The sequence below is a fragment of the Schistocerca nitens genome, chromosome 4, assembly GCF_023898315.1.
Source record: "Schistocerca nitens isolate TAMUIC-IGC-003100 chromosome 4, iqSchNite1.1, whole genome shotgun sequence".
NCBI lineage: Eukaryota > Metazoa > Arthropoda > Insecta > Orthoptera > Acrididae > Schistocerca > Schistocerca nitens.
In genome coordinates, this window is record NC_064617.1 from 68197736 (window position 1) to 68225157 (window position 27422).

General features: G+C 37.6%; 1 long non-coding RNA gene across 2 annotated transcripts in view; it reads right to left on the reverse strand.

The window, feature by feature from the left end:
* Nucleotides 1-1717: 1717 nt before the first annotated feature.
* LOC126252981 (uncharacterized) overlaps nucleotides 1718-27422 on the reverse strand; it is a 129134-nt gene continuing 103429 nt past the window's right edge. The window contains exons 1-3 of one of the 2 annotated variants that reach the window (XR_007545876.1): nucleotides 6687-6775; nucleotides 2393-2993; nucleotides 1718-2304 (exon numbers count right to left, since the gene is read on the reverse strand). This is a non-coding gene — a long non-coding RNA (uncharacterized LOC126252981). Of the gene's footprint in view, nucleotides 2305-2392; nucleotides 2994-6686; nucleotides 6776-27422 lie in introns of those variants that run through there. The other variant, XR_007545877.1, reaches the window with a different exon arrangement.

Sequence of the window (27422 nt, forward strand, 5' to 3'; positions counted from 1 at the left end):
TGTGGTCCAGAGAAAAATCTTCCTCCTTTAGTGGCTAAAAAAATCGAAACGACAATTCCACAATTTCTGTAAGCCACTACGTACTAGCCATAGATCATGGTATTTAGCAGGAACTGCAATGGAGCGTGGTGGGTTTAGACAGGTCGTTTTCTTAAATAACTCAAGTCAGATAAGGATGTGGTATTAAATTCATGAACGTTCTTTCAACAAAACGTGCTAAATAGTGAGGCAATCATCTGTAATTGTCTGCCTCAAGACAAGGCGGCTATTTGTCCCAATAATAATAATAATAATAATAATAATAATAATAATTTTATGCCTATTTAACTGAAGTAGTATTGATGATAACGTCTTTGTGGAGCGCTGTTGTGTGAGAATCTACACGTAGATTCATAGTGGGTCTTCGCTTTTAATATTTTTCTTTTCACAATTTTTGTTGTTCTTGTTAAGTATAAAAGTGCTCCACACTTCGGCAATATGATATGCAGGAATATGGAACCTTGTCACCAATATAACGGCTTCCTTTCGTCCAAGTTTGGTAGAGAACTGTACCTATGAAACAGAAATGCAGTGTATGACAGATGTCTAATATTTTTATGGTAATGGACATTTCTGGGCTAATTACGCCGTTTTCATATCTAAAATACCAAAATAATGGTAGCTACCACCGAATGCAGTCCATGCACGTCGGCAAAACATCTGTTTTACCTTGACTGATTCTATGCAATATTCCATTTCATACCCCCACAACTTGTGGTTACGCACAGGTATTTGTATGAGTTGACTGATACCTATTGCTAGATAGATGCTGTAGTCACTGCAGTTTGTGGAAAACACAGTTTTACGCTCCTAAATACTTAAAGCACGTTACTTTATCTTTACAAGCCCCTGAAATCTTCTTAGTATCTGACTGCATATTTGTGTAGTTACTCTCAGATAGTACCTCCTTATACATATCGGCATCATATGCAAGACGTCAGAGATTTTGTGATCCATAAGCAGTGTTTCCATACACATTCCCTATATAGCTACCTAATCTCGCTGGATTAAGTGTGATATACGTGCTGTCCATTTACCGAGGAATCTGTGAGCAGGTATGTTCAACGAAATGAGGTATGTAAAACAGGTTCTGATACTCCAATGATCTCAAAATTTTCAGATCTATAGAGTGGGCAAATCCTGGACATGTACATTGTTGAATGAAACATAGACGTTCAGAACCTTGTCGTCTGTTACCAGTTTTACCATTACTTTGCATCGTCGACAGCAGTATTTTGTCATCCAACGAGAAAATTACTATTGCGGCTGCGCAGTACGGAAGTCGCTTAAAAAGAATACTGAAAAATCTCAGGAGTTGAGGAGTAATTACAGTAGATTATATCCGGAAACCTCGTGCAAGAACTCTACACAGTATCGCATATATATATATATATATATATATATATATATATGGCGATCGACATGCCAGACCAGCAATAAGTATCGTCGTCTTCACTGGCGCCTGTCTCGCCAGTGGATGGAGAGTGATAAATAACACCACACTTTTAAAAAAAATTAACAATTCTCTTTCATTTAAAAGATAGGAAACATAAGTGAAAGCATAACAGAAAACGAAACTAATTATCTACGGCGATCGCTGAAACACGTAAAACAAAAGAGAGGTAGTACTGACTATTACCAAAGCTAATGTTAAAAAGTAATTAACAAAATCACAGAAAATGCAAATGCCTTTCTCAGGTAATATGGTCCACTGAAAACTGTGTTTCTCTAGAGAGCGAAGTCCAACATGTTTAGTAGTGGTGATCAGTTAGTAATATAACTAACGCTCTAAATGGGCTGCCGGAAATGGTTTCATGTCAACAATCTGAGAGAGCGTCTATATTAGCTCGAAATATTTTCGTATCATTTATGCAATACAGACAGGTGAAAATCTTCATACTGTATTAACATGACTTGTTTTTATACGTTAACGAGCTTGCAAGTAAGCATATTTAAGTACATACTCAAGCTACTACAGCGATTTAAGTTTTACGATGCTACCTTCAGCTGCACCTAGTGGATGGCAGAGTGATTACTGTTGAGGCTATTCTTTGCTACCTTCCCTTCAAAAGTTCAGTCTCGCCACCAGCTCATTGCCTATTGAACTTAAAATCAAGTGGACTTGTAAATTAAATGGGCTTTGAAAAGACTATCCTTCTAAGGTATTCATTTTTGGGTGCCATACATTACTAATTCGATTATAATGATTTGTCCCATATAGAGCAGATTCATTGATAGTGAGACAGCGGTTGCACGACAGGAGCCCTGAAAAAATTGTAAAATCATTATATCTGAATTTATGCTAGTGATTATCAAAGTTTTTGTTCGTGCTTTGAGCTGAAATGATACATACCAAAAGGAATCAATGACCCTCAAAACACCAGGATATCTGTAACAAGGAGAATTTGCAAAACCTAACATTACAACATCTCCTCCTATACGTCATTGGCGATGGTAACTTCATCTTCGATAGAGCATTGGACCATTGTAAACATTCATATTAATCACACTCTGAAGATTAGATTTAACGTGAGATACACAATTAGTATCAGGAATCTAATGAACAAGATGTACCTTCATTATCTGAGTAGTCTTTGAACAGAATTTAAGTCTCGTTTGTTTCAGACGTCTACGAGTCACAGCTGAGGCACAAAACTAGCTGCATATTTGGAGCATCGTAACAAGTCACTTCACAACAAAGCTTGTCATTCTTTCACATGCGACTATTAGTTTTCCAAAGAGCAACCACGTTTTCAGTCTTCTCCTTGAGACGCGTGTACCTACAAAACACACACTTAAGAAATTTCTTGGACACCACAGTTCCCATCGTCGTTAACACGTTCACTGAACGGTAACTTCCACATTCTTCTACCGCTGCACTTCTTTCTGTCCTCTGTTACGGTGGTTGGCTCATAACATCGTGGACCTCCCAGTCGCATTCCACTACCATAGACCTGGAAAGAAAGAAATTTGTATCAGCCTCTTGTTATTTTTTGCTCAAAATTCGTACACGTACTACAAAAAAAGAAAAATAATTAAAGAAATGGTGTCTGAGATGCAGCAGTCGGATCGTTAAAGGAAAGCTCAAGGACTCCATACACACTTTTAACATTACAGCTTTTTCATGACCCTGACTGGCTAATTGCTGTATTTATTGAAATTTACTCTAGCACCTGTATTTTGAATAAAATAGTATCTACAGCCTCAGTGAAGCAGTGTGGCTATGTCGATTAAGGATCATTTTGCAGATAAGTGAGGTACTGAAGTATGTGGTACCTCATCTGTGGAAAGCCAAGATTGCATCCACTTCATCTTCAAATGTATAAGTATTACAGTTGGTCGTCTATAGGTAGGGGTAGGGGCTTGCCTATATGCAGGTGCAAGATGTCATCAAGAAATTTGAAAAATAGTGGGCAATTTAAAAAACAAATTACAGATGCTGGTGGCTGGTAAATTTAAACAAACACAAAACACACACACACGCACGCGCACACACACACATACACACTGCATAACGCACCACTTCCCTCTCATCTCCCCTCCTCCAATCAGAGCCTAGTATTTCAGCCACCATGAAAATGAACAGGTAATTACAGTGTAGTCCCATCTGGCTTGTGTTCAGAAGTATCTGAACGTCCTGATTTATTTGTCAAAAATACGTCACATACTTCCTTCTACTCTCCTCTCGTCCAATCAGACCTTGTAAAAAAATCGCACACTTAAATTATCTGAATTGCGTAACACGACTAATATGTCTGAACTAAGTTTTCGTTACTGACTTCAAAAATCGTATATAGGCTGGTCCAGCAGTCACATCGCAAAATTTCATTGCAGAGTATACATAATGTGCTTTGGAATAATAAAACCAAATCTGGAACGTAGCCTCTATAAACTACAAAAACTAACATTTGATTATGTAATGAAATTAACTAATTAATAATATATAGTTGTTGAACATCAGTTTTACTTTAAATACTATTCTGAAAAACTTCAGAAAAGCGAAATAATCAACTACTGCTTTAAGCTTCTCATTCCCTACAGGTGGTGACATCTGATCTGATATCCACGCTTAGTTTACGACACAACAAAGCCTCAAATTAAGTATTTTCCTCATCTATAATTCTTGTCAAGTGCCACAGTGTTATTTCTGTCTTAAATGTCTGCAAAAATACGTCAGAAACGAAAAAAAATCACGATGTTTACATCAAGTATCGCAATGTTATTTTTCACATACACACATATTCGTGAAATTACTGCCAAAAACATGATTTTCAACTTCAAAGTAAATACTCCAGTGGTGATTCCTCGACTAAAGCGTTACACATTACATAATAAACTAACAGTTCGATCGATATCGTAAACTAACCTGACCCAGCTTATGACTGCACATAATACGTGTTAGATAAAATGCTGCACTAAGCAGGCAAGCACATATTTCTAGACAAGCAAATATTTCCATGTCTAAATTCTTCTCAAGAGCCATTTAAGGAGGAATAAAGATAATGCATCATGTTATACACAAAAAATATATCTAGATAATACCGATTGGTAATTATTGCTTTTGTTACAAATGGCTCAAACTTACTAGAGCTACTGGAGATTATCAATAATAACTTTTTACGAAGGATCAATATATTTAGAATTCGGATATTTGCCAAGGCTCTCTAAACATTTATAGACCGTATTTCCTATACATAAATATTAAATAACACCAACATATAAGAAAAATACACGATGTGGAAACACATACAACATCGTTAAATGAGAAACAAAGTGAGCAAACACCGTATTAGGTAGTAAAGGGGAAGATGTTTTGAAGATTTTATAGTGATGTTGCACTTCGACTTTTTCGTAAAACACAATGAGAACTTCATTTATGTTTAGATACATATCACAATCAAAATGATGGGAGAACTGAAATATCCCCAAAGAAGGCAGTGCAACAAGACGGAGACGAATACCAGAGTAAACTCTTTACTAAAATTATTTATCACTTTCCAAGTGCAAAAACACTCGTACATGCGACTTGCATGCTTATCTCGACACGTAAGTGTAATTACAGATCTCTACAAAAATTCGAGCAAGAAAATTGTATTATTTCTCAAAATATGTAAGATTTCTGAATCTTTGCAAGCTTTATGTGCCCTCGAATTAAATATTTCTGCATCTAAATCGTCCACATTATTTGTTAAAATACTTAAAATACACACAGCACACTCATTAACAAAAAATGGCTCTGAGCACTATGGGACTCAACTGCTGAGGTCATTAGTCCCCTAGAACTTAGAACTAGGTAAACCTAACTAACCTAAGGACATCACAAACATCCATGCCCGAGGCAGGATTCGAACCTGCGACCGTAGCGGTCCTGCGGTTCCAGACTGCAGCGCCTTTAAGACTTTTGTGAGGTCTTTGTCCTACACATTAAATTGATCTCAAAACATAAAAATTGTTTGTGTGAATATGTGCATGAGCACTACTGCAGGCCTAACGTAGAGCCTAAAGCACACTGAGAATTATCTAATAAATATACTCATCACTTGACTTTGACTGCCAATAAAATTCAGGTGGACATTTGTTATTTGATCTGTTATGCTCTTTTCCTAACATAAGTATTTTTAACGAGCAACAGAATAAATTCCGTGATATCTCTTTCCCCGCTGGGTGGTTTCTTATTTACGGGGTACATTGAGAAGATAATACTTAACTCAGCTGTCGCAAATCAACCGTTGTTTGGAGGTAATTACATTACTTCACATACCTCCTCTGCAGGTAAAATGTCTGAGGAGTTGATTCTTTGTGCTACAGGGAATGCCAGCGATCTGTGGACTACAAGTTTATGGGCATTGTACTGTTGAAATAAAAAGTATGGTGTCTGAAGATACCGGCCTGTGGCTGCTACTGTGGTGGTGCGTAGCACAGACGCACTTGATTTGAATCCTTCTGCAGGAAGAGATGTTTGTCACCAGAATTCTGGAGGAAAACGACAGAGAGGTGGCACCACCAAGTGCCTAACATCCACACTACCCACCAGTACTCTGTGTTACATTCCAAACCTCTCTGTAGTGTGTCATAATGTGTGTTGTATGATCATGCTGATGGCGATCCATTAATCTGAACGACCCTTCCGATGAAAATGGAGAGGAATAATCTAGTGGTCACAGTTCCTCTGGGGACTGCTGCCGTAATGTCAAGATTTTCGATTCATGCCAGGAATTTAGATGTCGAGGACAATGCTCCAGTGTGCTTTGTTTCAGACTGGTTCAGACAGACCCTCATGAGAAAATTTGGTCTGTCACTGTGATGGCCCTATACCAGTTACGAAGAAAATCAGCAACAGTCACCCAGACTTACATACCACTCAAGGTGGGAGGTATTACAGGGCACACCTGTTGGCTTCTGCCGGTCCGACATCATCTGTAAGACACGAAAGAAACATGATGTGGTGTGGATAGGAGGATCACTAGACATAGACATGCAATCGAATGGAGCTATGCTGAACTTGTGTATTTGTAGTTGTACAGATCCAAACGTCGAACATCTCCAGAAAGACACAGATTTATGGGCTTCATTCCACAGGATATGATCGAGGTCAATACAGAATGAAATGAAACTAGATTCACATTTAGGAGGATTGTGGTTCAAACCTGTGTGTAGCCTTCCAGAGTTTGATTTTCTCAAATTGCTTCAGGCGCATTTTTTGATGATTGTTTTCAATAGGCCAGTTTCGACTTCCTTCTCCATCTTTGTCCAACTAAGGTTAAAGTGACTCTCGAATCATCCCAATGTTGTTGGGAAGATACTTTTCTTCCTGCTTTCCCATTTCCTCCAATCCTTTCTTCCTTCCTTTTCAATCAAAAGGCTGCCTATCTGATTCAGTCCTGCAAATGTTCAATGTGAAATAATTCTCGAGACAAAATAAATATAGATTCAATACTCATTTATAACAAAACGCAATACATTCCACAAGCACTCAGCCTATTCATCCACACAACATATATATTTACAGAACTGAATATCTTGTGTCTTTTTAAAACTGAGCATGAGACAGTTCATAGAAAAACATTCAATGTTACTTTTAAGAACTTTGTTTACCATTTCTTCTGTTTCTGTATGTATGCTTGAATTTCTGCTTGTTGTGTATTAGAGGTAAGATCGTTTAAATATATGATGAACAGTAGTGGACCTAAGATTGAGCCCTGGAAAATCCCACAAATGATTTCTCCCCAATCAGAATTATGTCCCTGGACTATAATCGTTGCATTACAAAATACAACTTTCTGCATTCTTTTGGCCCGATACGACATTATCCATTGTTTGGCTATACCATCAAACCTATAAAACCTCAATTTATGTAGCAGAATACTATGGTTCACACAGTTAAATGCCTTAGATAAGTCGCAGAAAATAGCAACTGGCGCTATTTTATTATTTTATGCTCATAAAACATGATGAGTGAATATGTAAATGGCATTCTCAGAGGAACAACCATTCTGAAATCCAAACTGTGATTCACTGAGGATATTATAGTTGCTAATGTGAGATATTGCTCTAGAATACACACCCTTCACAAAAAGTTTGTAAAGTGATGTCAGGAGTGAAACAGATCGGCAGTTATTGACAGCTCTCCCATCATGTTTCTTGAAAATGGATTTAATAATGGCGTATTTCAGTCTCTATGGGAAAAGAACCTGAGTTCGTGATGCATTACATATTTCCCAAAAGACTGGGTTTATTATATGGTAACAAATCTTTAGTACTCTATTGGAAACAACATCTAAACGAAATCAGATATTATTTTTGAGAGACTATATAATTTTCTTATTTTCAGAAGAAGTTGGTGATGCACTCATATGACTGAATTTTACAAGTTTACTTTTTCAACATGTACTGTGAGTTTCCTCTTGAGTTGTTTGTCCGTATGCTTTCTACTATATTTAAGAAATGAACACTAAATACATTTGGCGAAAAGAGTCACCAGAAAAAAAAAAACGCAAGATGTTCTTTGTTTCGTGTGGTCCCACACGAATACCGTCCACAGTAAATCTGCGAGACGTCCTAAACATTAACATTCGCTTTGGCATATGGTTAATTCATGAAGTGAATACTGATCCACTACATAGCTACTAGCTCTATAGGATTTGCCTATGTAGATAAAGGGTTGAGCATTGTAAAGTGTTGAAAGATGTTATTAGTACTCAGCTGCAGGTATAAACTATCCAGAGTACAAACGATAACTGTTTAAAGCGTACCACAGTGGTGCTGGGTTAGGTAGGACGGAGAATCTGATGTAAGTCACTTTCGGCCTGTCAGGCATGGAAGCAGCCTCAAATTGGTGTGCAAAACACGCCGAAGCGAAAGCGTAAGTGCACCACGCGTGATTTTCAGTCTTTCTCGTTTCCTTACGCCACCGGCTTAGTCGACTAATTCGTTATCATCGTTAATCAAAACTTTACTGTGGAGGTAATGAAAAAATACTTTTGAAAACAGTATGCAAAAAGTACTTGTTATGTTAAGAGTTCGATCTAAATTTGACCTTTACAAGCACTGTATTTTCGTCGTAAGGAAATAAGATAAACAAAACAGTTTGGTGGTTAATTTTTTGCTGTTAAAATTCACAGTATTTTGAGGTAAAATATACACAATCGTGAATTTTGGATTTTGTAAGTGCTAGAACAAAGAACTTTTAGTACTAAACGGCAATTTTATTCAGGACATCGCGCGGCTCGCATGTGCAGTAGCTTAAACTTTTGCTGGCCAAATTCAAATTTGACAGACCACACGCGTACTGTATCAATCCGTTCACCTCGACTTTCGGCTACGCCCGTGTGGTACGTTGTAAACAGTTATCGTTTACTTCCTGTAGACAGAAATAGGTAACATGCAGTATGTGCCAGAATCATGAGAGATCAGTAAGACCAAGAGGGAAGAGCCCAGACAGAGAAGAACGGCAGGCAGTGATGTAGTCTTTCTCCTATACTGTTCTACATGTACATAGAAGAGCGAATGACGGAAATAAAAGAAACGTTCATGGGACGTCAGTGATAAGATTCAGTGATGACAATTCTGTTCTCTGTGAAATAGAAGAAGAAACTGTTGACTGTAAAGAACAGTCTGTTGAACACAGATTGTATAAAACAAAGAGAGACGAAAGAAATGCCGAGTAGCAGAAATGGGATTTATATGAGAATTGAGGATCATGTAGCAGACGAAGTGGAGTATTTCTGCTACCTCGTTCGCAAAAAAAGCATGATAGATGAAGAACGAAGGATGTAAGAAGCGGAGTAGCACAGACGAAGAGAACACTGTCGCCAAATGATGCCTTCTGGTACGGAACATAGGCCTTAACTTGAGAATGAAATTTTTGAGAATGTACTCGTATGTGTGGAGTACAGAACTGTATGGAAATTCCCTTTCATATACATAGAGAATTAGAAGACGAAACTTGACCTACTACTAGGGCTCGAATTGTTAATCCAATACGACAGATTTAACAGAGTCCTTAACTTACAGGACATGTATAATAAAACAGGTCTGGAGAATTTTTCAAGAAGCTCAAGATAGGCAAACCAACTTACATCGTACACTCGAAGCGTGGACGATGTAAGCCGGGTTGCCTATCATAAGGTTAATGAAATACACCCCACGTCACAATTAAAGGATCAATTCTTCGAAACGCAATAGTTCTCTCCCATTGCGATTTAGAAGTTTGAAATTTGGCTCAAAGGTGCCTACATCCGTCCTCTGTAATGGATCAGAAGCGTGGCGCTCTAAGACGTCACTCTGGGCCTCCGTGACGTTTCAAACAGCAAGGTGTCGACACATACGAAAAAAGAGACCAGAGCTCAGAAGTTCATGTGGGAAGTAAGGTGGGTTAATGATGTAAAGTTGGCACCAAATTTCACCACCACAGACGATGGGAAGGTCGCCACACACCCTCTTGCACACGTTTCCCCGCTTCCTTCGACGCCTCTCCGATGGCGTCCAGCGTCCGATGACGAGGAAAACATTTCAGACACACCGCCGTTCAGAATCGACACTTAAAGGTCTTAGGTGGTGGCGTAAGGGGCGTTGTTGAATCCACCCCTTTCCTTGTAATGTTGTTTACCACACATTACAAGGCCGAAAATGTCAGTGAGCAGTGTGATCGGCAAGAGGACGACGAGCTTGAGAACTTTTCCTACTGCTCACAGCCCCTGGAGCGTTCAACCCCTTTCGAAACACATCGTGGATCTGTAACCCCACTGAATGTGGTCGTACCCATTCGGGGTGCAGTGGGGTGGCAGTCTTTGCTGTGGTGTACATGGTGCAACACTAGGACCGTTCAAACCCATTCGACGAATTTTATATGGGATCCAAAACAGCAAAGAGTGGTTATTGTTTTTCAGCCCTCGTGTTTCGCACCCTCGAGTGACGTTACCACGGACGTACGCTACATTGACACATGTGTGAATAAAACGCAAAGGATCCCTCTAAGAGCCTCTCCACCTCCCGCCACCCAGGTCGGCAACACCCTCAGTGCCATCCGGCCGCCTTTTTTGAACACTTTAAAAGTATACCTGAAGAGAGACACTCCGTGATGAGAATCCGGGGCACCTGCAGGCAGGCTGGCTGCTGCTCTTGCGCCTACTAGTAGGCGTGCGGAATCGGATGGCTGTCTGCAACCGTCCATGTCTCCATTAAACAATTACACAGGAAAGTTGTAGACGCCTTTGAGCCAAATTTCAACTTCGCAACGGGAGGCAATTACGGCGTTTCGAAGAAGTGATTGTTTAATTGTGTTGCATTTTCCAGTCAGTTTTATTTTGCCGATCCTGCACAAACAAGAGACAGCTGGAAGGAATTCCTTAATGGTTTCATGTACCTTTTCTGATATTAGTATGCGCATAGTGCACATATAAAAATAGCTCACAAATAACTAAGTAAAAATTTGCCGGGCTTGCTGTCTTTGAAATTGAAAGGAACAGTTAACTTGTTCCATTCATGTGATGTCTTTCACTGGAAAACCAATGTAGCAGAAATCAACTCATGTGACAACAAGCGGACACATTCGGACACACGGCTGAAGAAGAGGAAGCACATTGATGAACGAGCAAAAGTGTAATGTTTATTTGACACTATAATAGAGAAGCCAGTCACAGTACCGTACATAAAGTTTTTCTTTAAAAGAAAGGGGTCACATTACCGGGTTTAACGAACTTCAACGTAAAACATCAAAATTTAAAGATTAAAAACAGTCTTGATCGCAACTTTTTATTTTTATTGGAGTGACCGGTTTCGATTCTATTTAAGAACCATCTTCGGACTCTAAAAAAACATGTTACCTGATAGAACTAATAAATAAACATATCCAGAACGGTGGGTGGACTCCGTGGTGCAAGTTGCACCGACCTTCGACGCTGGAATAACTGCTAATTGGACAAGGAGACAACGGTTATTAAATAAGCTTGGTCACGCCCATCGTCCTGAGTGTGACATCACTGCTAGCCAATCAGAAAGACGTCTATGATTAGATAAGCACAAGAAGTAGATTAAAAAGTGACCGCAACTTTGCTCTTAGTTTTAAAGAACATACATCAGGTACTAGTCGTAATAAATCCTTAATTGACCAACATTTGAACGACTGCGATCATTCAGAAGGATCAATTCATAACAATTTAAAAATTCTTCATATTGCCCCAAAATAACCGTTATTAAATTCGTTGAACGAAATACAAATTTATACACATTATGAAAACAAGCCTCTAGCCTTACTCAACGAGCAGCTCGACTTCAGAGAAAAATTTTTCTTTGATCTTTGTGAAGACTTATTATAAGTAATGCTGCTCTTTCGTTCTCAAATACGTTATGTCCTTGCTATTTTTATAAATCATGTTGACTATTGATTTTATCATTACCGCTTTCACAATAAAGGATATAATTTAGTTTTTATTATTTATACATATATTTTATATTTTGATATAACCATTACTGTTACCTCATTACGTTCATGATAAAACTTGGATTTACTATATGTCATTTCTAGCAAATAATATCCCATTTTTCCTATATTGCTAATGGTCTCCTGGTTATAGACGTTCTATCCTCTAAATGCTAGAAGTAATGTAACGTTTATGTCACATATTTTTGTCAACTATCTCTCATTATGGGATTATTTCCTTAGTGTACACGAATATTGCTACCATTCTACATTGTAGCATCATGATTCTACTTTTTAACTATTTCGTAATCAATACTAGATAGGATATAACCTGCAATGAACACCTAAATCTGTCCGAGAGGACTCTGATTACTCATACTTCATTGCAGAAATCATTTCTCCCTACTTATAAGTGAATCAACAATATATTTTGGCAATTTGAGGAGAAAGTTGGTAATAGAAATTTGATGAAAAGCTCTTGCAGTAACGAAAATGCCTTAGGTTTAATGAGTATCACCCAACTCGTTTATCATATGCATGACATACTCTCCCTATTTCGCAACAATACAAAACAAGCTGCCCTTCTTTGAACACTTCCAATTTCTTCAATCAGTACTATCTGGTAAAGCTCCCATACCACACAGCAATATCTTCAGCAACAGGACGAACAAACGTAGCATAGGTAGTCTCTATAGTAGCATTTTGTGTAAGCGGCGGTGGAGAGCTTTTAGGAAGGTTAAGAATTGCATTGCAAAATACAAAGCTGTATGACTAGTTTAGTTGAAGACAGTCAATTTTGGTCCAGACTCTGCCAGTCTCATGCACCAAAAGGAGAAAAGTAGATAACTAGTGCGTAATTTCTAATGCATAACCATCATATGTCTATACATTACATATAGACCATCACTCATTATCACAAGAAGGTACATACAAGAAGCAAATCAGCTATGTACAACAAGAGTTGCAATGCCAAATGTAACTTACAGAACATCCCATTACTGTTATTAAGTGTCCATCAGTAAACATTACATCCTGACAACATCAGGGACAGCTGTGTCCACTCTGTTCCCACATTCTGAATTGAGTAGGCCAGAGACGCTAGGCTGGAGGCCCTAAATATTGCCAAGATATAGTACCTATAGATTTAGTCAGTCTGTCAACATATCAAAGATATCAATAACGTTGCATAACTCGACTAATAATTGCATTCACCCAGCTGTATATTATTGCTTATTCATTTATTGACATTAATTTCACCAGGGTACAATTTATTTCGTCATTTTACAAAAATGAGTTGTGTATTGGAAGTGGCTGATGAAGGGTAGCCAGATTACTACATACAAGGAGGGTAGTTGTCAGCCATCAGATGGCGTCACTGTTGGAGTCCGAAATCTTTATGCCATGTAGAAAGGTCATGAATTACTAACTCGTGCTCTTTTTGCAGTGACTATATGGAAGAGTGCTTAATTGATAGTAAAAGACGTCGGTGTCCGGTTGCTGCTTTCACATGTATTTTTTCTTGTTAAGTTTTACAAAGAGTAACAATTTGATTAGTGGTTCACTGCAGAAGGTCCAAAAAACTTAACTGTAAAATTAGTGAAATTTCTGAACGAAGTGAATAGGGAAATAGTGTTTGTGGGCTGAAGCCTAACTGTATGCAAAATTTACCAATACCAGATATTCCTGTTCAGGGCATCTTTTACTTGAAAATGCTGCAGGTCAATGCTTTTAACACATATAATTTGAAATGTATACACACAAACTCTTATGGGTACCATGATAGAGAAGCCAACAAAGGTGGAAATGAAGCCTGTTCATTTCTATACCATTATATCTAGAAACATATCCCAGAAGATGTGGAAGATTTTCACACTTTCTCCAATTGGTGTGCGAGTCATAATAAGAATAATACAACAATTAATTTTTTTAACACTTGTATCAACTGGGAGATTTAAGAAGCTGTAGCAATACTTCCATGTTCAAAGGCAACTATGAAGAAGTTGGTTGGCCATCATGGCAGGATGTATATTCTTGAAGAGTGTGCCATAATGATCAGAAAGGCGTCAAATAAATTCTCTGTGGGAACTGCTGACGATGTTGCTATCTCAGCATTTAAAAATTGATGATCTGTCTATTGCTTGTCAGAATCAAAAATAGAAAAATTTCCTAAGGAACATGCAATTCCTTTTTACTCTTTTAAACGGATGAGTTTTGAGTATGATGTACATTATTGTAGGCAAGTGGAAACAGAGCATTTCATTGATGGTGCTGTCACAGAGATATTTCAGCTCATCACAGCTTCACTAAGGATCGTGTACTTCCTATTGAGTTTGCATATAGTGGAAAAGGGTGCAAATCTATGTCAAAAAAATGCAAGATGTAATAAAAGTAAAAATGTATATTTTATCTAAGCATTCGGAATTCTATGAGCAGTTGGAAGAATGGCCAAAAACAGGGGGAACAAACAAGGATGATCATGACAAGAAGATTAACTTCTTTCACCATTGTTATAAGAAGTGCAGGTGCAGCTCAAAATGTGAATAAAAAAGTAATAATCTCATTTGAGTTTGCAGTTCACTGTATTTACTGATTTTGTACTGAAATAAAACTATGTTTCAAGTATATCTTTCATGTATAAAATATGAAAGCTAAATGAGTGAATAGCAAAAAGGTCACGACACAGCTGTTTTTAAACTTACATTTACTCTAAACTATAAATTACAAAATGGAAACACACAATGATACAGAGTATCTGCAGACTCAATAACCATTGACATCTAAATAACAATAGATGCACAAATGGTTTGTTCTGCAGGAAATTTTTGCTTCCTCTATAAATTTTTAGATTTATGACTCATGACCTTTTTAAAATTCCCAATTCAATTAGGAAAATTAATAGGAAATTAGATTAAAGGAAGTCATTATTCTTAAGGGAGACGAAAGGACTCCTCTTGTTATCATTACCAAAGAAGATTATGTAGAGAAAACTGAAAAATCCACTGAACATAATCGAATATTTAAAATTCCAAATGACCCCACGAAAAATTATCAAGACAGAATCTAAAAATAAAGTAACAAATCGTGTTTCCTATTTACTGATTTTCTAAAGAAAAACCGCATAGTCATTATTCCGAATGCTTCTAAGCTTAGAATACAGACAATAACAGATAAAATTAATGTCCCCATAAGGTCAATTGTAAATTACATTTACTGCCCAAGAATTGAATATGGTTCTACCAGATAATTATACATTCACAAAGAGACACAGGATAGAAAATGCTACAGAACTTGCATATTTACCCAAGATACTGTAATTCCAGACACAACTAGATTCCTTTTATTTGATGTGACTAATTTTTTACAAATTGATGAAACAACTTATATTGTTAAAAATAATCTTTTGACACTTGAGAAGATATGTAGCCATCAGACTGTAGAGAGAGTTGACAGTTTAGTTTTATCTCAGACCTATTGGTCACTCAGTGGGTCCGTTTACAAACATCCAGATGGCTTAGATATGGAAAACTGCCTAGTGGGAACATTAGCAAACATCTTTAAGGGTTATGTAGAGAACAATGTTTTCACTGAGCAACGTACTAGGTTGTCAGTTACAAGAGGTATGTTGATGACAATCCATATTCTGCTCAAAGGGAGGATAGTAGAAAACCAAATTTTAGATTATAAATTTAATGAACTACACGCCAACATCATTTTCGCAATTGAAATAGAAGAAAATAACTCTATCAGTTTGCTTCTTCCTAACATGGATATGTGGGAAACTCAAACTGAAAAAAGCGATCAGACAAGAAGAGATCACACTGCAGACCATTACAAGCAGGGAAAACTCCAGACTTACAAGCTTTCCATATTTACGAAAAATTTCTGACAAAATAGGCCAGATCTTCATGATCAGTACTGTGAATGCTGCTTTTAACAACTAATAAACTAAGCAAAAAAGTGAGACATACGGTAGAGAATGAGCCTGTATATGATGTCACAGGTATATAAGATTATCTGTGACACAAATAACCATACATATATAGGGCAAAAGGAATGGAAACTTAAGATGAGGTTTAGTGAACATTGTAATCTTCATCGCAGATCTGCTTTGAGTGTGCACCTCGAAACAGAGGAATGTACAATAGGCAACATAGAGAAAAAATATGAAAGTGATACATAGGAAAGTGTTTTCATATGAATCACCAAGAAGAAGTAAAGATATATGCTATTCTTAAAGTTGACCCTGTTTAGATACTTAACACATTCACGCTGGCGCTGCAAATTGTGTTTCTTGGTATGAGGCAGCGGGTGTATTCATGCTTTCCTCCATCTGGTGCTACTGCTTTCCCTGTTTCTTGCCTTGAAGCCGCAGTCATATTCAAACTCCCTAGGCTATTATTTTACTATATCCTGAACTATTGCTTTTAAAACAACGCGAGATCATATAAAGTAATTTTACACTAAATTAATCACAAATAATTTGATATCTCATTTGTTCGGAAAACTCTCTGGTTTAAGGGTACACAAGTTCGTGCTGAGGGCTGTTCATTGCGCCTGGCTGATACGCAATATATCACACGCTATTGTATTGCTGGTATCATAATTGGTAACGCCTAGTATGAACTGCCAGCGGCGAAGCCCATCCGATGGGAGCGTCTAGCGTGAGTCACCAGTGGTTCGGGCCACCCGATGGCAAGTCTAGTGCGAATCTCCGGTGGTACACGCCGGCGTGAAAGTGTTAATGAATAGAACAACCTCAAGAGTACCACATATTAAGACAATTCTGTTAAATGTGTAGAATAATAACAGCTACCAGGCAGAACAAAAGACGATTTTATATATGGGGCTTGCACCCATCTTCAGGTAGTTTATATTCATTTACATATTTCTATACTCAGTATTGCTGATCATTGTTGAAACAAAAAACAGATCGTGTGATGATGATTAAATAGAAACAATTGAAATAACTGTCGGTGGCTGTGCGACATATTTTGAAAAATCTGTATGCATGCGACACCATTTATAAAAACAAGGCCCTTGTAGGGCTCATACAACAGACTCTACTGATGATAGAGAGTTAGGGTCAAGTGTTTTAGATATCTCTTGGGCTAGGGGCCATTTGTAAACCCAGCAGAAGGATCGTCTTAGTGTCACTATCAGTGCAAGGTCGAAGTATGAATATTACATACTTCCTCCTGCTTAGGCAAATGGAGAAAATCGTTCTTTTTGCATTTAATATGATATACAATGGGCCTTAAGGGGTTTATGAAAACACCTTTATTTCATGGGTGGTTCATTAGAAGGCCTCAACAAAATAGGATTTTTACCATTTTTTCGTACCAGAACTGAGCCGCGGATTCCAAGTCGGCTATGCGCAACAAATACATGAAATTTTTACGATATATTCCTAAGGTCCTAATCTCGAACTATCTTGAAAATTTTCTTGATATGTTTACCCGTTTCCAAGATAATACGGAACTTCAAAGTTATCCTACATATACATGTAAAATATGCATGTAAAATCCGGTATGAGGCGAAATCTAAATAGCAGAAAACCGCAGCAAATTCCTCAAATTCTATCGGTTTTTCTCAGGGCATTTATACAGAAGTGCCAACTTCCCCTCTTCAGAAATCTTTATTGGTTCATGGACGGTTCCTCAAAAAACAAAAAAAGGTTATTTTACCGTTCTTTCGTACCAAAACCGAGCCGCGGTTTCCAGGATGGTTATGAACAACACATGGGTGAAATTTTTACATGTTCCTATGTCAGAGATAAATAAGTTCAAGGTTACCTTACATGTAGACGTAAAATACGTAAATGAAATCCGGTGTGAGTACATCAAAAATTTACCGATACATAGAGTTTTTTCATGAGTGACAAAGAAGCGAACCAGCGAAGCACAGAAAAAGGCGAGTATGGTACGACAAAAAAAACTCTGACTGGGAAGTGGGGTACCAGCTGCATAATTCTACCTTCCTAGCCGCGCGGGATTAGCCGAGCGGTCTCGGGCGCTGCAGTCATGGACTGTGCGTCTGATTCCGGAGAAGGTTCGAGTCATCCCTCGAGCATGGGTGTGTGTGTTTGCCCTTAGGATAATTTAAGCTAAGTAGTGTGTAAGCTTAGGGACTGATGACCTTGGCAGTTAAGTCCCATAAGATTTCACACATTTCTACCTTCCTCAGCACTTTTAAAAATTTCCCGAAAATTTTGGCATGTGATCGTATTCCCGCTTTTTTTTTATTTTGATAGAGGAGGAGACAGTGAGAATGAGGCAGGTAAGTAATAAATACTGGAAGATAGTAGTGGTTGTGGTGTAGAAAGAGCGAAGCAGACAATGGCATTTGCAAGATTTTAAATCTCCTCTCTTGTACCACTGTACAGGATAATCGTATCGTCAACACACTTTTTGTAGCAAGTTAGTCTATTTTTAAATAAACATTCTGACCAAGGCTGAGGAGACTGAAAAACGTATAAATGCTCTCAGTATTATGGACAATAACGTTAAGTTCACTGTAGAACATCATGTAGATAAAAGAATCCATTTTCTTGCATTTTCAATGTCTAATGTAAATAATAAATACGTCTTTCAAATCCACAGAAAACATATCACCAGTGATTGTGCCATTAACAACTCCTTCTGACACCCAATACAGCAAAAATGATATAAGTCCCACTTAGACCTCTTCATGAAAAAAAAATACTTTATCATAGGATTTGCACACAGCAGTGGATACAACCCAGATGTAACATAAACTTCACAAAAAAAAGAAACAATGCACACCACCTAGATCAGATTCACAAGAACGAATATACACATTTGCACAATTGCCCATTATAGGAAAGATTTCGTACCAAGTTGCTAACCTTCATAACAGTGGTATTCAAAAAACCTACAGGTCATACAATAAGGTACAACAGCACATCATTCTGTGCACCAAGACAAATAGTGTGACAGAAAATCAGGGTTTTAAAAATCTTTTATGTGACAATTGTCCACAATTCCATTTAAAGCAGACAGGTAGGAGTGTCAGTATAAGATATGAGGAATGTATAGATGCCTTCTGGCTAAACAACTTTGATAAATTCACTTTTGTAACACATCTGTATGAACATCGACACTCAACCGCTAGAGATAACCTGCAAATACTACACAATCTCAGCGAACGAATGAAAATGAATCTTCTTGAAGATCTTGAAATTTACATCCATAGTTTCCATTCATCAGACCTAATTCTCAGTGAACAAGTAGACCTTGTGTGTAAGTCATTTCTACACATTTGCAATGAAATACGAAAATTGTAGCTTGTTACCCCTCCAATCAGTAACTTATAAAATAACATTCACTATTTAACCTTATGTAGTCTGCCAGCAACCATTCTATGTATTATAAATGATGCTGTGGTTCCACAATCATACAACAATTTCATTTTCATAATTTGTAATATCCGTCACGTTTTTGTATGAGTAAAATCTCTTACGTCTTAGATCAAAGCTCTTGGACCATAACCTTTGTTTTCTGACATAAACATACTGTATGTTGTGAGTGAATAAGCTTCTGAAGTTGCTAACATCTGTAGTGTCACTACTATATCAGAGGCAGAAAATGGAAGTACCAATAATTACCATAGTGATTAATAATAATGTTAACGTTTAGAAATGGAAATATTTCTGTAAAAAATGTTTTCAGTGTAATGTGGACACGATGTGCATACTCCAGCTATGTAAATACTGTAATATCCTTCAACACATGTCGCTGAGCCACTTTCGGTCCTTTCAACTGTCTGTACTAGGTCCTTATGAAATTATTTTTTTACTTAAACAGTAACCTCCAAGATTGAGTATAGAATCCCGGTCGTTTTTTAAATAAAATCATCATCTGTTGTGACCAGTAGGGGTTATTATTTTGCAGCCTATGAAGGAACAGTCACGATTTCAACTGCATCCATTATGGATAAAATACTCTTAATTTCAATGAAGTTCTTGTATTACTGGAAGTGTAATTATGTCCAACAATAGTAGACAATTTTATGTATTCTAACACAATAAAGTTGATGACAGTGGTTGTATTCCCCGTTTAATTTATAATTTGAAAACTTTAGTTGTTTTACAATACGCAGGTATTTGATCATAGGATAGGGTTACAACTTGTGAGGATACGTATATGGTCTCATTGTTGCAAACAGTGCCATAAGAGCGACCAGATATTGACGCAGAATGTGTTTTAGCAGTTTGAAGCATTTTTGACATTGTAATTCTAGGTTCTTGGTATCAGCACATCATAAAAACATTTACTTTATTTACAAAAAAAGTCTACAGTTCTCCTGTAGGAATAAATAATTTCAAATAATTGTTACTTTCTAAATTCGTAAGTAGCGATTTTATTAGTATTAATCGTGTTATTTTTATTGATGATAACCAATTATCTTAAAATATAATTAATGTTAATAAGTGAATAATTAATAATGCAACTCTTGGGGCACACAATTATTAGTCGAATTAACCAGCATTATTGCCATTTTTCATATGTTGACAGACTGACTAAATCTATACTTATTATATCTCTGGAATGTTAGGGCTTCTGTCGTAAGGTCTTTGACCTGTTAAGAATGTGGTAATAGGATTGACATAAACGACTCTGATGTTATAAGGACGTAACCGTTACTCATAGACAGTTAATAATTGTAACGGAACATTCTGTAAGTTTTGGTGTCGCAACTGGGACAGTGCGTAGCCGAGTTGCTTTTTTTAAGTACCTTCCTGTGATAAGGCGTGATGATCTATGTGTAATGTACATACACTTGATGTTTATATATTAGTATTGTACATATTTGTTATCTAGTTTCCTCTTTCTGGTGCAGGAGAGTCGAAGATAGTCTGATGTTGGCCTGAAATCGATTGTCTTTAACAACAGTAATAGTACGATTGTGTTTTTTACAATGCAATTCTTAACCTTCCCATAGTAGATTTGTTACCTTTTTAAGTGGTCTGCAATTAAAACACAGTCTTTGGTTCGTATCAACCGCAACATTTGCTATATGATGCTTTTAATTTGAATGGTTTGCTTCTGTAATCTTTAGGTATTTCATTGAATCGACAACCGCTAAATTTTTGTGATTTATCTAGTAACTGAAATTTGACGAAATTTTTTGTTACTACGAGGAGGAATCTCACTTTTCTGTTGTTCAGGTCAATTGCCACCTTTCAAGTCAAATTTATTCACACGAAGTAGTGAGTGCTATCGAATGCAGATTTGAAATTTATTAAATATTTGTAGGTTTCTCGAAGGCTTTTGATACCGCTCCTCATAAACGACGTCTAATCAAGCTCCGTGTGTATGGAGACTGGGTTCCTCAATTTCTGTCAGAAAATGTCACTGTTTGAAGTAATTGTTGGGAAGGTATCCAGTGAAACTGAAGTGATATCTGGGGTTCCTCGAAGATGTGTTACAGGCCTTCTGCTATTCTTAATCAATACAAACGACTTAGGAGACAATGTGAACAGCCCTCTTGCATTGTATGCAGGTAGTGCTGCAGCTGAGCTGCAAGTAAAGTCGTTAAACGATCAAAGCGAATTGCTAAATGGTTTAGACAATGAATCAGTATGGTGAGAAAAGTGGCCATGGACTCTAATCAATTAAGCAATAAATAGTATGAAGACATCGAAAAAATTGAAAGAAGGGCCGTTATATTGTATTATATAGAATTAGAAGGGAGAGTGTCACGGATATCATAAAGTAGTTGCGCAGCAATCTTTAAAACAAAGATGCTATTTTCGTTACCACAAGATCTTTTCACGAATTTTCAAATATCAACTTTCTCCTCTGCAAACAAAAAAAAAATATTTTGTTCACTCCACTATACTCAGACAGAAATGATTAGCGCAGTAAAACGAGAGAAAACAGAGATCGTTCAGAAAGTTTTAGGTACCCACTTTTCGACGTGTTATTCGAGAGTGGAATGGTCCAGAAATGGTCTGTAATTAGTTCTATGATTCGTCTGCCTAGCACTTAAGTGTGAGTTTCAGAATAATCATTCAGTCCTAGAGGTGGACAGGTACTTCTCGATAGTTTTCACGTGCTCCGTTGTACTTTTTGTGTTAAGAACGAGTAGCTTGTAGTTCGTTGCTGGGGCTGTTGTCGGATCGCACAGTGACCAGCTGCAGCGGGGTTGCAGTGGACTGGTAGCTGCTACAGCTCGCGGCGGTCGCAGAGGCGGCAGACGGGGGCGGGTCGAATTTAGGCCTAGCGGCGCCGCCCCCATCGGGCGCGGGGGCGGCGACGGGTTGCTGCACGCACACGGCCGAGGATCGGGTCGAGTGTCAGAAGAGGCTCTACACGTGTTGTGTCATTCGAATGACTATACGCTGCGTGCACAACACGTCCCAATAAAACAAAGCACAATAAGTAAGACTGTGAGGCAGCTAATCGCTGTGAGAATAAGTTTTTCTTTCTCGGCAAAGAACATGGAGATAATACACTTTAACTGAAGTTAACACAGGACTGCAGTCTGTACGAAATGTTAGCACCTCTCCGCGCGCTGCAGAAACGTAAAAATGTTTTGCATTTTGAGCTCAGAAAGAAACTTGTAGAATCTGTAGCACTACCAACTCTAGATTATACTGATGCTATTTTTCAACGAATCTTTGTAGTTATGGAGGTAGCAAGGATAAAATACAGGGAGCGAACACTTATTGACAACATGCTCAAAAATCAGACTGCAGTTACAAGAGTACAAGGACATGAAACTGAAATAGTGGTTGTGAACGGAATGCTACAGGGTTTTCAAGTCTATCCCCGATGCAATCAATCTGTACATTGAGTAGGCACTAAAGGAAACCAAACATACATTCCGAGAGGTAATTAAAGTTCCCTAAGGTTGCCGAAATAAGGCAAAACGCGTAGTTGAAAAATAAAAAAATAAAATTGCAACCAAGACTGTTTTCAACCAATACTGAGGAGGTACTGAATATAATTGGTGAAAAAATAATTTTATGGCGTAACTTGAGTAAATGAAAGGTTCGGTTGAAATAACACAACCTGGTGCATCAAGGAACCGTCAGTTGGTAAAGGAAGGAATTGTCGGGTGAGAGATGGGCAAGAGAGAACAATGGATGAATACATTAAAGTTCAAATGGATGTATCGTTGGGGTAGGTATCAAGAGTTCACAAGAATTGCACACGATAGAATAGAGATCTGCATGAAATCAGTCTTCAGAGTGAAAACCACAGCAGCAATGTTCTTCAATGATTTTCGTATGAGAGTTCACGAATTTAAAATTGATGACGCGCTCTTATATGATGTACCTTTGTGATGTTCGTTTTATCGATCACATTGTATCTGCCTTTGGACAGTTATATTACACTCTACTCCACCTACCTTCTGCTCAAGCATTGCTCTCGTTCTTAATTAACTTCAATTTCACCACTATTTGAACAGCATAGCAGAAATATTCGCCATCAACAAAACAAAATCCTGTTTAGAGCAATACATAACACAGCTTTGTGCTTAAAATAATGTTCTGTTCAGGACCCCAACTTTTTAGTCACAAATCTTCCCCAAAAGATTCGAGAAATCGCTCTTTCCCAAAACACACATGCTGGTACACAGCCCATTACAATAGATATAGCCTTTCAACGCATTTTTTCTATAGTTCGGCCAAGTTGAAACTCCCCCTCCCCCCCCTGCCTTACTCACCCCCTGCCCACAGAGTCCTCTATTGGAGAGGACTGCTGCCCTTTTCTTAACACTATTACTGTCACCTCAATCTTCTCCTCTGTCAGTTTCCTCCCCGTTTATAATGATCTTAAACACGGGTTCAAAGAGCTAAACTATGTAATGTTATTGCTTTTCTTAAATTCAGCTGTTACTATTAAATTTCTGAAATATTCCGTCAGTACTTGGTGGAACATGGACGTTTTAAAAATTGAAATATACAATATCTGTATTCCACGTTGTTTACAATATTGGTTTGGCCTGCAAAGAATCACATGCAATAACTTACGTATTATTGTTTGGTCATTTCCCTCTTTCAGTCATTTTTCACTCTTTCCTTATTTTTTTCTTCTTTCTTCTGGCCACATTGTACCTGTTTTTTTTTTTTCTTTTTTCCTCCCGGAAACCCTTGAAATTTATTAATTTTGCTCTGAATCTTTCCCTCCTCCTATTTCTGCCTCCACTGTTTCCATTTCCCTCAGGGATGCTTTAACTTCGTTTATCCACGTTACTGATGTGTTGGGGCTTCTGTCAAAAAAGCTAAAAATTCTTTTTGTCATCCTGTTTTCATCCAGCATTTTCAAGGGTCCATAGAATACAACTCTTCTCTTCCTCATTGTGTCTGATATTCGCTCTGGTTTTATCATAAACTTCTTTATTACTTTTTAACTTCCATTTCCTATTCTCATATTTTGGTCTCAAGATTTTCCTGATTATTTACTTTTCCTTCTTTTCTATTTCACCTGATTGTTTGGCTGTATTTAACGAAAGGCATTCCTGTTTAGTGGCGGTATTGTAGTGCCGAAGTTTTTCATTTGCGGAAACAGGTTTCTTATTATACAGAATTTCGTTAGTTCAAAATTCACCTCCGTTGCCATTGCTAGGTTACCTTCTTTGTCTAAGGCATTTAGTTATGTTATTTCAACTAGATTTTTAAATTTTGTAGCCTTTTTATTCTACCGTAATCAGTTTCCATATATTTCGGTGTCTCCTTCACGTCTGTCACGTACTCTGTTTTTTCAACAGTTATATGTAGGCTTGCTTTTGAAGTTGTCTCTTGTAGGAGATTTATCTGCATTGTAGCATCTACTACAGATTCAGCAAAGAATGCAAGGTCATCTGCAAAAGCCAGGCACTTTAAACTGAGATTATCCTCTTTTCTCCCTTTTGTGGTTCTTCTAATTCATTCTTCTTCTGTTCTTTTCCTGCATTCCCTGATTGCCTCTTGTAGCACACAATTAAAAGACAGTGAGGACAGTCCATCTCCCTGCCTTACGCCAGTTTTGATCTCAAAACCCTTGGAGTTTCGCCTAAAAATTTAATTCTGCGTTTTGTATTTGTTAGTATGTCTTTTATTTTTATTATTAGTTATATTTAATTATTAATTATAACTATTATTTCTATTGCCAATTATAACTATCCTCATAATATTATCTCTCATGTACAGATAACTGTGCTACAAGTACGATTATAAACCGAGAAGCTTGGAAGATCATATTTATAATTACCTGTCTGATGTAAGAGACAGCCTGAATGTCCTAAACTGCCTAGGCTAAATAAAACAGTTCTTACTTTCTTTACTTTACCTTACATGTGGCAGGGGCCTTATAGACTATATGCCTTTCTGTCGAGTGTATGGTTTACCCATTTTATTCTGATGTTCATCCTAGTTGTGTCGTTGTTTTGTAGAATCCTATTCTGTGTAATCTATCATTTATACTACACGGCCTGCCTGTTCAACCTTCTTTTCTTTAGCACTTTGACGGTGTTATGGTGTTTGTACAATTCTCTTAATTCTTCGTTTTTGACCTACCATTCCATTTGTCATATACTGGTCCAAAAATTTTCCTTGGTATTTTTCATTCGAATATTAACAATTTTTCTTCGTCTTTCTCCCTAAATACTAATGCTTAACATCCATATAATGTTACTGGCATAACAGTCGATTGATACAAAGTTTGAAGTAAGTACTAAGTGATTTTTTCTTTATAATTTTGATGAAATTAAAATTTTTTTCGCTGTCAGTAGACAGGCATCTATTTCTACACCATTCTATCGTTGATACAATAAATCGTATATACGTGTTATTACAAAAACGAAATACATGTGTATATATTCCATATCTCCTCCTAAATCTCTGCATCGATTTCAACCATACTTGGTACACACAACATTTATTGTCTGGAATGAAGCACTGTGGGGGTAACAACGACCCAGCTTCTATATGGGTGTGGTGGGGCAGAAATCGTTTGGTGACACCTGAAATCTCACCTGTTCTACAGGACCGGCATGTAGTGTGGGTAGTACTGGAATGTGTTCCAAGTAGTGTACATGGGAACAGTTTGACTGAGCAGAGAAATGGGGGAGGAGAAGATGGTTAGTGTGACAGAGAGAGGGGATGAGGAGATGGAAAGAAACAGGAGGCAGAAGGAAATGGTCAGGGAGAAGGGGATGAGGTGATGGGCAGAGAGAAGAGGGAGAGCAAGTGAATGGAGAGGAGGTAGAATATGAACAGAGTGAGGGGGAGACAGAAATAATGAGGCGGAGGAGATGGACAGAGAGAAAAGGGAGGAAGGGGAGGTGTGGGAGGCAGATGTAAGATGGGTAGTGACAGTTGGCAAGTGGCAAAGGAACTTGGCGTCAAGAGGCGGATGGAAGTACTGTGGATGTAAATTATGCCTACTGTCCCTATGGATGTGGATGAGGATGACAAGAGAGCGAAATGTAAAAATGTTCTTAAACGATCTTTTGGTATTTTCTTGGTTTTTTGCTTTACTTGGAATATTTTAATAGTATGAAGCGCAATTTATCTATTATTTGCACCGCTCATTGTGTCGACTGGGTCTCGAGATTGGCTCAAATGGCTCTGAGCACTATGCGACTTAACTTCTGAGGTCATCAGTCGCCTAGAACTTAGAACTAATTAAACCTAACTAACCTAAGGACATCACACACATCCATGCCGGAGGCAGGATTCGAACCTGCGACCGTAGAGGTCGCTCGGCCCCAGACTGTAGCGCCTAGAACCGAGCGGCCACACAAGCCAGCCGGTCTCGAGATTGGTACAGTACTTTCGTCAGCATGTTTAGGGACCAAACATCATGCTGCATAGCTGAATATAACAAATAAATGTAACATCATCTCTGGGGTTGCTTAGTGTAAAGCAGCAGAGAATCAGTTATATACGTGTGAAATGCATGTGACTTATGGATACCAGGGCGAAGTCACAGATAAAAGGCAGGTAAATAAATAAAATAAGAGAAGGTGGTTGCTCTTCAGCTGTGTATTAGGAAAAAATTACTGTAACATATAATAGAAAATTAAAGGACTCGAAATATAACATATGAAGCTGTTGAAAATCTGGGATTAAAAAGAATGAAATAACTTGGCGTATCACCAATAAAGCTATTGAAGTAAACTGGATGGTGCTTGTGCGTGATCTTGGAGTACTATCTGATTATGTAGCAGATGGGGAAATACAAGTCACTCTATAGGAACAAAGAGACAGTAGGAAAGGTTTATTTATCGTCACAGATAACCTACTTCTTTACTAACATAAAATATGCAACAGAATTTTTAGTAAAAGGCACTGGTAAAATAAAAAAGGTAAAGATGCCCAAGTAGGGGATATATTTCAATACAATGGGTTAGAAAAATTCGTTCGGGTAAAATATATGCAAAATGAAGAAATCATAAGGAATAAAAAAGAACATTTGGAATAAAATTTGTATAAATCGAGAAATATAAAAAT